The following is a 9,206-nucleotide window of genomic DNA, read 5'->3' on the forward strand; positions in this document are numbered from 1 at the left end:
TTCAGGAGTTGCAGATGAGAAGAGAAAGCAGACTCAAGCTGGATGGGCTATAAGAACAGGGAGGACTGAGGTGGCTGATTGTGGGAAAGTGCTGAAAATGATTTGGGTATCAAAGAAAAATCTGTTGACTTGGAAAATGAATATATATGTTGCAGAAAAGCTTGCTGGCTCCATCCTCTCCTTGTTCCACTGTCTCCAACTAGCAAACATTCTGGATTCTTTGCCAGCTTGCTGGATGGCATGTGGAAGATTAATCCCTGTGCAAATGCCATTCTTATGGACTAGTAACAAAAATAGCAGGAGGGGAGTTTGGTACACTTATTTTAATCCACCATCACCATGGAGGCATTGTAAACACCTGCTTGGTTCTATGAGGCACTGATTCCTTGTATCTTGTTTTCACATCAATGTGTTTCATTTGAAAGGTGTTTGATGCACCAGATTATAAATGCAACAATAGCAAAATGAATCATATCCTTGACATGCAAATGATGTTCAGAGACAGCCATGGGGTGGAAACAGATTAATGGTAGAAGGCCAAGTTCTCTACCAATATTCTGTGAAGTGTTGTTGTTTGAAAATTCAGCATCTGGGCTGATTTATAAAATTGGGTCTAGCAGTTGCACATTTTCAAAGACAAATAAACTTTTTAAAAATTGATCAAAGGAAAAATCCTATAGTCTTTAAAATCCTATTGAAGGTATTCTGAATAAACAAATATTGTTGCTAAATATTTATCAGAAAATGGTACAGTTTTTAATTAAAAGGGTATTAATGTTTCCTGCAAAGTGTTTGAGCAGTGAGAAAACATGTTGCTCGCAGGCTGCAAGAACGCCCAAGACAATTAAGATAAGGACATATGAACATATGAAGCTGCCTTATACTGAATCAGACCTTTGGTCCATCAAAGTCAGTATTGTCTTCTCAGACTGGCAGCAGCTCTCCAGGGTCTCAAGCTGAGGTTTTTCACACCTATTTGCCTGGACCCTTTTTTGGAGATGCCAGGGATTGAACCTGGGACCTTCTGCTTTCCAAGCAGATGCTCTACCACTGAGCCACCATCCCTCCCCATAAGAAGAGCCCTACTAGATCAGATCAATAGTCCATCTAGTCCAGCATCCTGTCTTACACAGAGACCAACCATTTCCTTTGGACAATCAACAGGTCTTCCCTTGATGTTGCTTACTAGCTCTCAGATTCAGAAGCTTAGTGCCTCAGAATTTGGAGGTTCCCCTCAATCACTCTTTGGGCATCAATTAGAGTGATTTTAAATAACTTCCAAGCATCCTTTAAGAATTTGGTTTTGTTGAGTTTCCCCTTCAGCTTCTTTTTACTGTTCCCCTAATTTTTTAAAAAGTTTCCTGTTTTGAAATCAAATATTACAGTTTTGAACTTTAGGGGTAACTTTCCATTGACCTGAATGCTGAACTTAATAGCATTGTGGTCTTAGTTCACAACTGGTTTTACAGCCTCTATATCTTTCACTAGGTCTTGAGACCCTCTCAGAATTAAGTCCAAGATAACTACCCCTCTGGGCATGACTCAAGCACATGTTTACCTAGTCAAAGTGAGGGTAGTTGAAGTCTCCCAGTATAATAACATTATCTACTTTAGCCACCTCCCTTATTTCCTTCTCCATCTCAAGATCAGCTTCAAGGTGGGCAACAATACACCTCACTTTTAAGTAGGGTCCAGTATTTCCACCCATATCTCTTCTGTTGGGGACTTAATTCCCCTGATGTTTTCTAACTTATTTGATTCTATGCCCTCTTTGATGTACAAAGCAAAAAAACCACCAACCTGTCCCTCTCTGTCCTGCCTATAGAGCTTATACCCAGGAATGAGTAGATTCCATAGATTTTCCCCATTTCACCATATTTCCGAGATACTGACTATATCTAAATTGTCATTGAACACCAGACACCCCAGGTCTCCCATCTTGGCTCAGAGACTTCTAACACTGGCATATAGATACCAATATTTATAGATGTTTCCCTTTCCAATAACCTTTGCCTCCCTCAGCCTCTTAGTTGCCACACATGGCTCTCAGTCATCATCATACCTTCACTCCCAAGTTCTATTACATTCCTATCAATATTACCCTGAGCAGGACTTTTTTTGTAGAAGAAACTTCTTTGCATATTAGACCACACACCCTGATGGAGCCAATCCTTCAAGAGCTTACAGGGCTGTTATTACAGGGCCTACTGTAAGCTCTTGGAGGATTGGCTACATCAGGGGTGTGTGGCCTAATATACAAAGGAGTTCCTGCTACAAAAAAAAAAAAGCCCTGACCCTGAGTGTTTTCTCAATCATCCCTTTGGACTGAATTGTCCAGGACAGCAGACTCTCCAGCTCCTGTCAGTTTTGCCCTCAGGATTAATTTAAAAGTTGCGCTGTCAACTTTTTGATATTAATCTTCAGAAGCCTGGTTCCCTTTTGGTTCAAGTGAAGCCCATTTATTTTGTACATGTTTGGATTGTCCCAGAAAGTTTCCCAGTGCTTAACAAATCTAAACCCTTCCTCGCAGTACCACTTTCTCATTCACACATTGAGACCCATGATCTGTGCCTGTCTAGCTGGCCCTGCATGTGAAACCAGCAGCACTTCTGAAAAAGCTATCTTTGAGGTCCTAACCTTTTAACTTTTTGCCTAGTAACCTAGATGTAGTAACCACATGACTACATTTCCCACTGTCATTGGCACCAATGTGCACAATTCGGCCCTTTCCCAGCCGGGCAGTCCATCGACCGCTGAGGCTGGGGGCCGCCCATTGCCTCCTTGCGCGGATGAGAGGCAATGGTTCTTCTCAAAGGGGAGGGGGCGAGGAGCCGCCTTAAAAGGCCGCTCCCGCCCCCTCAAACGCAGTTGTTTTTCGTTCTCGGCCAGGCGCACTTACCGTTGCGTCGGTGGCCGAGGAGAGCGTGGCGGCGCGGGAGCTTTGAGCTGGGGAGGCCTCTCTGGCGTCGGGTTTCGGCCGCGCTGTCGGCTGCGAAGCCGCGTTTGCGGCTTGGGGCGATTTCGACGCCTTGCGGAGTGCGTCGGCGGCGTGTTCAGCTGGCTTGGAGGCTGCGCGTCGTGAGGCTGCAATTTGAAGGCCGCGAGGCTTTGCGGTGCCCCCCCTTCTCCTTGTGGCGATTCCACTCATTTCCCCTCGGGCGGGCCAGCGGGCCGTGTTTGGGGGTGTTGGGTGGTCGGGAGGCTCCCCAGGAGGCCTTGGAGGCTGCAGTGGGTGGACGGTGTGGGGCCCTGAGCTGCCTGTCGGATCAGTCTCTAGCCCCCCCCCTCCATTATGGTGTATTAGGGTCTGTCAGGCCAGATAAAAACGGGGCAGGCTGTCTGGCTTTTTGCTGGGGTTGTCTGAGGGTGAGTTCTGTGGTCTGACCTGAGCCCTGGTTGGGGCAGGTGTCCTTACTGATTCATTGGTGGAGGGTGGTTTTTTGTTGTTCCACCCACCCCCCCCCTTTAAAATAATAATAATAATAATAAACCTCAGTCGCCCACCTTATTGAGTTGCCTAGGGTGGGGCTCATATAGGCGCATTAAAAAAAAATGGGGCCTAAGAAGGACCAAGGCAACAAAAAGGGCAAGCAGCCCGCTAAGCGTCCTGCAAAACGACCACACCCAGAACCGCCTCCGCCGGAGGAGGGGGAGGAAGCCCAGACCAGGCAAGCCATTATGGACCAATTGGCTGCCTTAGAGGAAGCAAGGGGAGTGGCTGGTCCTTCTAGGAGGGTTACTGGTCTTTTAGGGTCTGGCAGGGCAGCTACCATCTCCTTTCAGAAGGAGGTGCTGGCCCGACTTTCTGTATTGCAGGGAGCGGAAGGAAGCAGTGGTGCAATGAACCCAGGAGTGCCGCCGGAGGACGAGCTGAGGGAGGAACCTGAGGCTGTGGTGGTGGTGCCGCCGGTGAGTGAGGGTAAGTTACCCACTCCACACCAGGGAGTGGCTTGGCCATGGGGCCCTTGGGGGCCCAGTTTAGCATCAGGTTCCAAGCCAGTGGGTGGTCCTCAAGTGGTTGGGGCCAATTATTTGGATTCGTCGCCCCCTATGGGGCAGCAGGCAGCCCCAAGTTCCCTTGCCCAGGCTGGTTCTTCTTCATCGACTTTGGTTTCTGGAGGTTCTTGGGTACCTTGGGGCATACCCCCCGGGACCAGTGGCTTTGGAGCCGGCGTTGGGGCCAGTGGTCAGGGGCCGGCGGTGGGTGTTTTACCTTGGGGATGGCAGCAGTCCCCTTCCACGCCTTTGTCGTGGGCCGGGCAGCAGGCTGGTTTCTGGGGGTTTCCACCCCATCCACCGGTTCCTTACAGTTCATTGGAATTTCATGCTTTGCCATTTGGGGATCCTGCCATGCCCTTGGGCGATCACCTTACCGCCGTAACTAGGGAGAAAATCCTTAAAGGCGAATACGTAGATGTATTTAGCCTGCTGTATAGGGAATTAGAAAAGAAATCTAAGGACGAACTTGACGAAAAACGCAAAGAGAAGCTCAAGCGCCGTAAAGTAGATAGAACGTGGGCTAATTGGTTGCCCGGTTTCCTCATCTATGCAGGCGTTATTGCTAGGGCCCAACCATGGAGAGCCGCACCGTTGTTCCAGTACTGCGACATTATATACCGGGCATATAATGACTTCGCTGGGGGCGCTTGGCTCCAGTACGACGAACAGTTTCGTATGCGGGCGGCGGTTAATCCTTGTCTTCAGTGGAATCAGATTAACCAACAGCTTTGGCTGCAGCTTATGGCGCCCGCAAAACCAAACGCAGGAGAGCGATCTGATAGCGGCCATTTGGTTCAAAAGACATCAGCTACAACTTTTACTGGCGCCCGCGCAGCCGCGGGGCAGTCGGTTCAGCCACGGCTGCTTTGCTGGGAGTTCACCTCCCAAGGCTCGTGTGCCAGGAAGGGCTGTAAGTATAAGCACGAGTGCCCGATCTGTGGAGGCCCTCACGCTTTCACCGCCTGTACCAGGTCCAAGCAGCAGTGACCTAATAAGCGGATGGTTGGCGGGCCCGGGCAGCACCCTGCAAAAGGGTCCCAGCCCCATTCGGCTGAGGGTTCTTAGGCAGCTGTTAAATTTGTATCCTCTTTCTTGTGACGTGCGTTACCTGTTCGAGGGATTCTCATTTGGTTTCAGGATCCCATATCAAGGCCCCCGGACCCCGTTTTTTGCTGCTAATTTGCGTTCGGTTAAGGGTTTTGAGCGTATTGTGAGGGAGAAGATCAAAAAAGAGTGTGCTGAAGGTCGGGTTTTAGGCCCGTTTAAGTCCCCCCCCTTGCCGAACTTGAGGGTATCCCACCTGGGGGTGGTTCCTAAGAAGGCTGCAGGTGAATATAGGTTAATTCACCATCTTTCTTACCCCAGGGGTCGTTCTGTGAATGATGCAATTCCGGCGGAGCTTTGTTCGGTGAAATATACTTCTTTTGACCGGGCAGTACAAATAGTCCGGCGGTGCGGCAAGGGTGCAGAGTTGGCGAAGTGTGATATAAAATCGGCTTTCCGCCTTCTCCCGGTTCACCCCGGGGATTTTGATCTGTTAGGTTTTGCTTTCGAAGGAAGTTATTATGTTGATAGGGCACTGCCTATGGGGTGTTCAGTTTCCTGCGCCGCGTTCGAGCGTTTTAGCACTTTTTTGGAATGGGCCTTGCGTTTTAGGATGGGGTTACAGGACACGGCTCATTATTTAGATGATTTTCTTTTCGTGGGCCCTGCGGGTTCCGGGCAGTGCCTTTCGTTGTTAACGGCCTTCGTGGATTTAGCCGAGGAACTGGGAGTTCCGTTGGCTGCGGAAAAAACCAAGGGCCCAACTACGGTTCTTACCTTTTTGGGCATCGAGTTGGATACGGTGCGCCGGTTTTCAAGGCTGCCCGAAGACAAGCATGTTAGTCTGTTAGCTCGGGTTCGAGTGGTGTTGGTTAAGCGTAAGGTCACCTTACTGGAGTTACAACAGCTGGTGGGTCATTTGAACTTCGCCTGTAAGGTTGTGGCTCCGGGCAGAGCCTTCTTGAGGCAATTCTGCGAGGGGATGGCCAACTTGCGCTTACCGCATCATTTTACCCGTGTTACGAGGGAAATGCAGGAGGACCTTGCTGTTTGGGAAACATTCTTAAAGGACTTCAATGGCATTTCTTTCTGGCGGGTTGACATGCAGCTTGAGGCCGAGTTGCAGATAGTCTCTGACGCCGCCGGTTCCATTGGTTTCGGGGTCTATTTCCATGGGCACTGGTGTGCTGAGCAATGGCCGCAGGATTGGTTGGGTTCTGAGTTGTGCCGGAATTTGACTTTCCTCGAATTCTTCCCGTAAGTTGTTGCCGTTTTTCTTTGGGGTGAGGCTTTGGCCAATTGTTCAGTGCATTTCTGGTGCGATAACATGACGGTTGTTCATGTTGTTAATAGTTTGACATCTAAGTCCCCCGTGGTTATGCGGCTTGTTAGGGCATTTACGTTACGTTGTTTACAATTGAACATCTTGTTTTTGCGTAAGCACGTTCCTGGCATCTGTAACGGGGTGGCGGACGCTCTGTCTCGCCAACAGATGGACCATTTCCACCAATTAGCCCCGGAGGCTGACCTGTTGCCAGAGCGCATCCCGGCGGAACTTTGGCAAATTGGAAAGAAGAAGTGAGCCGGGCGATCCATCTTGCGATAGCGCCTAGCACTCAAAGGTCGTATGACCGGGCGGCTAGCCAGTTTGTGGTTTTCAGAAAGGGGGCAGTATTACCTGAGGTTTGGCCCATTCCTGTCGAGCAGTTGTTGCAGTTTTTTGTGCATCAGAAGCATAGGGGTCTTTCAGTAAAATCTATTTGGGGCCAGCTGGCGGGACTGGCTTTTATGTGAAAGTCCAAGGGGCATCGCGATGCTACCAAGGATTTCCGCATACAGAAAATGCTGGAAGGTTGGTCCCGTGAATCTGGGCCCCGGGTTGATGGTCGGCAACCTATTTCGCCTTCTATCCTCAAGGGGCTTCACGCCTCTTGGGCCCTGGTTTGCGGGTCAGCTTTCGAGGAGGCACTCTTCCATAGTGCCGCATTGACAGCCTTTTGGGGGGCCTTTAGAGTATCGGAACTTGTAACACTCTCCCGCAACGATGTTTCTGCTAGGGCCCTGCAGTTTAGAGATGTTTGTTTATTCAGCGACCGGGTGTCGTTCTGGGTCCGCCGTTCAAAGACAGACCAGAAGCAGCACGGCTGCACTGTGACAGTTGGTACTTGTGCGGAACACGAGTTATGCCCTGTGGCTGCAATCAAGCATTATATTGAATGGCGAGGATCGTCGGACGGCCCCCTTTTCCGCCATGTCAATGAGGCCCCTTTGGCGAAGTACCAATTTTGGGCCATCACGAGTAGAGCTCTGCAACATTTGGGCCTCGGGGGTCGCAAATTTGGTACCCATTCCTTCAGAATCGGGGTGGCTTCTACGGCCGCAGCGTTAGGCTATGGGGGAGATGACATTCGTCGAGTGGGGCGTTGGAAGTCTGGGGCTTACCGTTCTTATATTCGGTCGTAGGATGTCCTTTCCCGTACTGACACCACGGGATATGTTTGAAGCGGGGTATGTTTTTCACCCCTTGTTTTGCAGTTCTAATAGTTTTTTCTTCTAGGTGCTGTGGCTGGTGACCAGAGGAAACGGATCCTTATATGCGGCCACAGCATTGTTTTTTGGGCGGCGCATCAGGCCCGACGGACTCCGATCGGTTCGCAGCTGGGCCTGAGTGACAGAGCTGTAATCACTTGGCAGGGCCGTCATGGTATGAGATGGCCTGGACTCCTCCCCCTTTTGTTCAGGGACCTGGGTGGCCCCCCTCCGCAGATTTTGGTAATTCATTTGGGGGAGAACGACTTGGGTCTGATGAAGGGGAAGGCCCTTTCGATTCAGGCACAGTCGGATCTGGCTTTAATTGGCAATAGGTGGCCGGGCGTCCTTATCTTATGGTCGGCCATGTTGCCGCGCCGAGTTTGGCGGACCGCTTGGGACCCAGCTGGGTTGGAGCGTGCCAGGATAAAGGCCAACAGGGCTTTGCGCAAAGCCCTCTGTGCTGGTCTTGGGGGTTATGTGTCCCATCCTTTGATTCAATCTGATATGCCGGAATTGTACAGAGAGGACGGGGTCCATCTGTCTGAGAAGGGCAACGAGCTATTTTTAGCTGACTTACGGCAAGGGCTTGTTCGTGTGTTATAGTTTGGGGTACAGCGGCCTAAGCAGAGGCTTGGCGCTGTCCATGGCAGTTTGTGGTTGGGATTATGTTTTGGGGATTGGTGAGCTCCCGTTGCATCGCGCCATTTTGGTGCATGGCTTCCCTGGGGAACTGTAAGCTGTACGGCCCAAGGTTGGCTCCAGGGAGTCGGTGGGATCCCGTCACACGGAGAGTGTCCGCATCCCAGGCTGCACGGCTGTGGGGATGGCGGAGCTCAGGTGAGCGGTGATCATGTTGCCGGGCCGGCCGGGTCTGAGCCGTTTGGGTTGGCTCATACCCGGGGCTCAGGGGGCTCGCCCAGTTTTCAGGTCAAGGAGGTGGTCGGGTTGACCCCTGGCTTGATCTGTTCCCCATGTTCTTGCCCTTGACGTTGAGTTTAATAAAGCGGCCCTTCAATCCAATCTGGTGTTTGTCTCGTTATTCCACCTGGGGGGGCAATTCGGCCCTTTCCCAGCCGGGCGGTCCATCGACCGTTGAGGCTGGGGGCCGCCCATTGCCTCCCCGCGCGGATGAGAGGCAATGGTTCTTCTCAAAGGGGAGGGGGTGAGGAGCGGCCTTAAAAGGCCGCTCCCGCCCCCTCAAACGCAGTTGTTTTTCGTTCTCGGCTCGCCCGCCCGTCAAGCAGTACAGGCAAAGGCTGGTTGCCCGTTTCAGGGGGCCGGGTAGGAATTTTTCGCCCTCAGACTGATTGACATTGTCCGAGAGTGTTTTTGCCTACCTTGTACTGCTGATGTTAGGTGCTGGCAATTGGAATGGTGGTGCCGTTAGATAGGTTGGTCACTGGCAGTTTGTGGTTGGGATTATGTTTTGGGGATTGGTGAGCTCCCGTTGCATCGCGCCATTTTGGTGCATGGCTTCCCTGGGGAACTGTAAGCTGTACGGCCCAAGGTTGGCTCCAGGGAGTCGGTGGGATCCCGTCACGCGGAGAGTGTCCGCATCCCAGGCTGCACGGCTGTGGGGATGGCGGAGCTCAGGTGAGCGGTGATCATGTTGCCAGGCCGGCCGGGTCTGA

At 51.3% G+C, this 9,206-nt stretch overlaps 1 non-coding gene across 1 annotated transcript; it reads right to left on the bottom strand.

Annotated features, from left to right (window-relative positions):
- Positions 1 to 993: 993 nt before the first annotated feature.
- On the bottom strand, positions 994 to 1,068 carry TRNAS-GGA (transfer RNA serine (anticodon GGA)). Its single transcript has one exon. It is a non-coding gene; the product is annotated as a tRNA-Ser (tRNA).
- Positions 1,069 to 9,206: the final 8,138 nt, after the last annotated feature.

The sequence above is a fragment of the Heteronotia binoei genome, chromosome 2 (assembly GCF_032191835.1).
Source record: "Heteronotia binoei isolate CCM8104 ecotype False Entrance Well chromosome 2, APGP_CSIRO_Hbin_v1, whole genome shotgun sequence".
NCBI classification, from domain to species: domain Eukaryota; kingdom Metazoa; phylum Chordata; class Lepidosauria; order Squamata; family Gekkonidae; genus Heteronotia; species Heteronotia binoei.